Source organism: Phascolarctos cinereus, unplaced genomic scaffold (genome assembly GCF_003287225.1).
Source record: "Phascolarctos cinereus isolate Bilbo 61053 unplaced genomic scaffold, phaCin_HiC Scaffold_726;HRSCAF=1367, whole genome shotgun sequence".
Lineage (NCBI taxonomy): Eukaryota > Metazoa > Chordata > Mammalia > Diprotodontia > Phascolarctidae > Phascolarctos > Phascolarctos cinereus.
In genome coordinates this window covers 156,558,027-156,564,155 of record NW_027556098.1, presented here as the reverse complement: position 1 = coordinate 156,564,155, position 6,129 = coordinate 156,558,027, and positions in this window count along the sequence as shown.

The window sequence follows — 6,129 nt, the reverse complement described above, 5'->3', positions numbered from 1 at the left end:
CTTATATCTTAGTATGAATTAAGGATAAGACAGCAGACTTTGAAAAGAGGGAGCTGACAGAATAGTCATTGTCCTCCAAACCACTCCAAAACCTGGCTCAGCACATGACTCCCTGGACTCCTTCTAGACCATCCCTCCACAGGGCAACCTTCAAGCAGCCCAGGCCTCCACTTCTACAACCACCTCCTCTGATGAGTTTGTTCCGGAACTTTCCTTTGAAGAAACTCCCATGCCAGCTATGCTTACCCCAAACCTGGTTCTGCCTGTGGCTCCCCAAATTCCTGCCTTTCCCTGACCTTTTAGCTCCCTTTTATATGTTGTCTTTTCCCATTATAATGTACGCTCCTTGAGGACAGAGAATGTCTGGCTTTTTGCTTATATTTATATTTCCAGTGCCTTGCACATAGCAAGCACTTGATAAATGCTCACTCACTCTATCATCTATCATCCATTATCCAGCTATCTATCTAAAGCTGTGTGTTCAAGTTCCTCTTAAATAAGACCGTAGGATTCCTAGCTGAAAGGGGCTTTAGAGACTACCAGTGTTAGATGTTTGAGGATGCTAAGGGACCAAATAGCACAGGAGAAACAACCTCTCTGGGACTATGGAAGGATATAAGAAAGTAACCTAGGGCCCAGGTTGGGTGGTGGTCACTAGAAACTGTCCTGGGTGTGGCCTAGGCCCTGGCATTTGCTCTCAGAGTGCCTGATTCCAAGAGTAGAGAACAATAGTGGGTAGAGGATGCTTGGATCCAGAAGGTTGAATTAGGAGCCCAGAGTAGAAATTGCAAAGTTGTTGCTTAGTTATTTCAGCTGTGTCCAACTCTCCGTAACTCCTATTTGGGGCATTCTTGGCAAAGTTGCTTGAATGGTTTGCCATTTCCTCCTCCAGCTCTTTTTATGGATGAGAAAACTGGAGCACAGAGTTAAGTGACTTGCCCAGGGTCACACAGCTAGTCTGAGGCCAGATTTGAACTCAGGCCCTGACTCAAGGCCCAGCACTCTAGCCACTGTGCTACCTAGTTGCCTAGTGTTACAAAGAGAAATATTTAAATTTAACATAAGGAGAAGCTTCCTAAGTAATGAGAGCTAGAATAAAATGCAAAAAGCTAGTCTCAGGAGACAGAGAGCTCCCCTTGGGCAGAGGTCTTCAAGCCAAGGCTGGCTAAACTTATTGTAATGCCTAGCATCATATACCTAAAGCCCAAGAAAAGTCTTCTAGTCTAAACCAATGATTTTTTTTTTTACATCTATGAGGCAACTGCAGGTTAGAGAGATAAAGACACTTACATGAAAGCAAACAGGAAATGGCATTGTCAAGGTAGGATTTGAACCCAGATCTTCTCACTCCAAACCAGTTCTTTTCAGTCTTCCACAGCCTCCTTGAATAAATTCTTGTTTCTAGTACAAGTTGGACAAGGTGATCTCTGAGGTCCCTCTCAACTCTGAGATTCGGCAAATTCACCTCAGCATGTCAGGGTTTCAGCGGCTATACCGACAGAGAGGTGGAGTAGTGATTGAAGTGGTCTGGACAGCATGAAACATGTTTGATTCTGTGTTATATGGATGAGTGAACAAGTGAATGGATTGTTACTTCCAAGGGCAAATGTGGAAATGAAGAGTATCATCAGCTCTGCATTTTAGCCTCATTTAAGGGAATCTGTCCAGGAAATAAGATGGTGACCTGGCTGGAATGCCTCTCATCCATGTAAGTCATTCTAAAACTGAGTGATTAGAAACTGTCAGACAGACTTTGTCTCACAATTTCTCTGAACTGGGTGATTTTTAGCTCTTCCTTGTTGGTTTTGAGTGCCCTGGGGTGGAAAGGGGAGACTCTAATGGACAGTTCCCTAACAATCTAGGCCCACTTTCATTTTACAGATAATGAAACCAAGGTGGAGATAGTTGAAGGGATTCACCTAAAGTTACACAAGTATCAGAGCCATGATTCAAACTCAAGGCTTCGGGCCCCAAATCCTGTGTTTTTCCCACTACCACCATATCACTTCATATTTCTTCCCTTTTCTCCACCTCTTTCCCAGTGGAAGACTACCACAGTGGAATCCTCAGGCATGCTGCTGGGAAAGGCTTGTAAGGGCAAACAGAGACATAAACATCAGAGAAACTCAAAATAGGGCTCATTCCTTGTTCAGCCAGTTTAGCATAATCTCTTAAAAATTCTGAACAGGTATGCAGTTTTAAAAAGGATTGTATAAAAAGTCTTAATAATTATCTCATTTAATACTAGGATAAGAATGGGGGGGGGGAGGTCAAACCCCAATTCAATTAGCATGTATTCACTGAGCACCAGGTTGGGCACTAAGAGAAATATAAAAGAAGTTTGACATAACTCTGACCTCATGGATATTATAGTCTAGCTATGGTATAGATAAGGCTAACCCAGGAGACCTGAGTATAATGAAACCTTCATGAAGGCAGACACTATGTTCATTTTGTCTTTGGATCTCCTTGTGCCTAGTACAGTTCTTGGTACACAGTAGACACTCAATAAATGCTTAATGACTTGAATTGAACGAAACAGTTAGCAAATAACCCAGTGTAGGATGTAACATAATTAAGGATTACAATTGTATACCAGAGACTAATTGTATTGGAGTTCACAGTGGGGGAAGAGCATTGTGGACTGAAGGGTCCAGGAAGCCTTTGAAGTACTTTTTGAAGGAATAGCTTAAAGAACTGGCCAGACTTTGAAGAGGCAGATAGAAAAAGATCATTCCATGCAGGAAGAAGGAGCAAAACTAAGGTAATGGGACTAAACCTGGTTCACCCATGGGATAGTGAGGAGGTCAGTCTAACTGGAAAGGATTCTATTGTTTAGGAAACAATAGATCAGATTGGATAGTGTGCTAGGTGACACAGTGGATAGAACCCTGGACCTGGAGTCAGGCAGACCTGAGTTCAAATCTAGTCTCATACATTTGCTAGCTCTGTGACCCAGGAAAGATCACTTAAGCCTCTGTCTGCCTCAGTTTCCTCATCCACAAAATGGGAATAATAATAATAGCATCTACCTCCCAGGGTTATTATGACGGTCAAATGAGATGTTTGTAAAGCCCTTCACAAACCTTAAAGAGCTATATAATGCTAGATCTTGCTAGCAATTAGGTAGGAGAGACTAAGTGTTTGTGGCCTTGAAAGCCAGGCAGAGAAGTTTACCCATGATAGATAGAAGGGAAACTGTAGGTTTTTGCTCAGTAGAATAACATGATGAAAGCAGTTTTAGGACTATTCATCTGGCAGTAATATGCTGGGCTAAAGAGATTGGATTCCTCCTGCCCTAATATAAGCAACCTCCCCAAAGTGCAAATCAGCCTAGAGCCCATGCTGAGGATGATCACTCCCTCCTCTGAAAACACAGAGCACTTGGCACCACAGACCATCCAGCCTAGTTCCCTCTCTTTATAGAGGAGGAAGCTGAGGCACAGAGAGATTGCGACTTGCTCCAGGTCACACAGGAAACAAATGGCAAAGCACCCTGTGACTCCAAATCCGATGCCCCTTCCATTATGTCACGCCGCTTCTCTCTGATACCTCCGGTGTCCATGTCCCATCTCGTCCAACTGGAGGCTGTTCCCCTGAAGATGGAACCTCTTCTGCTCTATATCCCTAGACCTAGCCCAGTGACCTCTATTTTGTAAGAATCTAATGAATGTTGCTTGATGATAAAATAACTTCCAGGAAGTTATCAGGAAAACTAGTAGCAAAGCTACTCTTCTTTTTATTAATAATAATACTTTATACTCACAGAGCATTTAAAGTTTCCAAAACACAAATTCTAGTACTTGTTACTTAATAATCATAACAACCCTATGACATTATACATATCACATACATTATACATAGTATAGATACATGTAATATATGATACATGATAGATAGGTGTGATGCATTATATCTCATAATATAGATATGTAATATGTATAACATTATATCATATGTAATAGATATGTATTCTATGTCACATTGTAGATATGTGCTATATGAAAAATATCACATGTGATATATCACATCAAATTATATATGATATGTAATGTATATATGATAGATGATATATAGGAAAGCTATCCCAATTTTACAGAGGAAAGTGAGGCACAGAGAAGGAAAATCATTTGCCTAACACTGAAAAGTTCTAGTGTGGCATATCAGTGATTAAGAACTAGGTTTCCTGCTTCCTAATGCAGTCAGTTTTTCACTAGATGATAAAGTGAAGCCTCCCCTCCCCCAGTCCGATCCCACCTTGCTCTGGCCTTGTTTATCAGTATGTTTTCATTCATTATTAATGAAAATGCTCCTCTGAGGACATTGGAGGACCAAGCTCTTGAATGACTTGCTAGCCAATCATCTAAAATAGCCATGGAGAGAGTGGTATCAGGATTCTTACCATTATTCGTTCCCAGAAACCATTTAGTCTGCTCAGCTATGATTTCCTTATGGAGGACACCAAAACACATAGGACATCTTTTGGTGGGAATAGCACCTTTCTTCAAAAAGACTAGTTCCTAAATTTATAGCACAAGGAGTATTCCAACAAAATAACAACTTCAGGTCTTCATTTTCACTTCCTTTTCAGATTTAAGGAATCTTATCTCCACCCTTCTTTCCCCAGTAAGCGTAAATGGTTACCAAGCATCCTTATTGTGGGGAGACTCACAGAAGAAACTTGCCTAGTCTGAGGGATTGTTTATTTTGCAGAACAAAAGGTAAGGGGCCTCTTAGTTTGTGTTTGTTTTTCTGCTAGGCACTCTAAATTTATACTTATACCACTGTTTCCTCCTCTCTTTTTTTTCTGAACATAGCCAAGTAAATTTGCAACATGTCAGTGCTGAAATTTAAAAATCACTGGATGAAAGAATACTGGATCCAGTCATCTCAAGCAGCTTTGACTCAAAAGAAGAAAAAAAAGTGAGAGGGCAAGGTGCCTTTATGCCAATTAGCACTTCCAATTTCCTTTTCACCATGACTTCACTTCCCTCCAATCTTAGCACAATGAACTAATTCTTTTTGATTGATCATGGCTTTTAAATAACTGAGTATGGTTTTTTTTCTTTCAAATCCCCCAAGCTACCATAGTGTATAACTGTGAGCACTACCAAGACTGAAGGCCAAAATAAAAACAAAAAACTTGAAGTGAATATCCATGCACAAAGTGTTCCCAAAACCTGAAAGTTACTTCTTTCTTTTTGCATAAAAGCCAAAAAAGTGACTATTTTGATGCCTCTCTTTCAAAATTACCTTTAGAAAAGAATGTGATTGTTTTTAAAATAAGCATGCAAAGCACTGTTCTCACCCTCTGGAAGCTACAAAAATCTTTACATGTTCACCGGTGATAAATTTCTAAGCACATCTTTGTGTCTCTTAAATAGCCCCATTATTTGTCTGATGTTGAAAATGACATCTGCACTGTATATAATTTCCATACTAACTTGGCACCATCAGCTCCCTTTGATGACACTCAGCCCTGTTTCCTTTTTGTCTCCCTTCTCTCCAGCTGCAAGACCCAGATGTCAGGTTCGGAATGCATTTTTTTTTTCTGGCAGGCATAGCTGGATTCTCTAGACAGTACCCTAAGTTGGGAACTATTGTGAAGCTGCCAACGAGATGGTACAAGACCAGACTACAGACGGAATTCAGACATTTTAAAAAGAAAAAAGACGAGAATAAAAGAAAGGGTGGGGGAACCCACATTTCAGATGCCTCTAATTATAAGCCAGGCATCTTGCAGGCCAGGCCTGACCAAATTGCAGATGCCCCCGTTTATCACTACTTGTCCATTCTCACTCCCTACAGTTTGTTATCTCTCTTCTTCGTCTGCATCTGAAATCAGCATCCGGGTGGGGTGGAAGGTTTGCCTAAGTTAATCAAGCCCTCAGAAGGGGGTAGTGACAGGGTCAGAAGTAATTTAAAATATGGTGGTACTAAGGAGGAGGGAAGAAGGAAATAAAGGGAAACTGAAGGAATTGGTAAGGTAAGAAAAAGGATGAAAGAATAGATGTACACTGTAGTACCGTAAAGAACATTAAGATTTGTGGTGTGTACCTGGGTCTACACACACACACACATACACACACACACACACACACACACACAAAATTGCTTCTTGTGAATGAT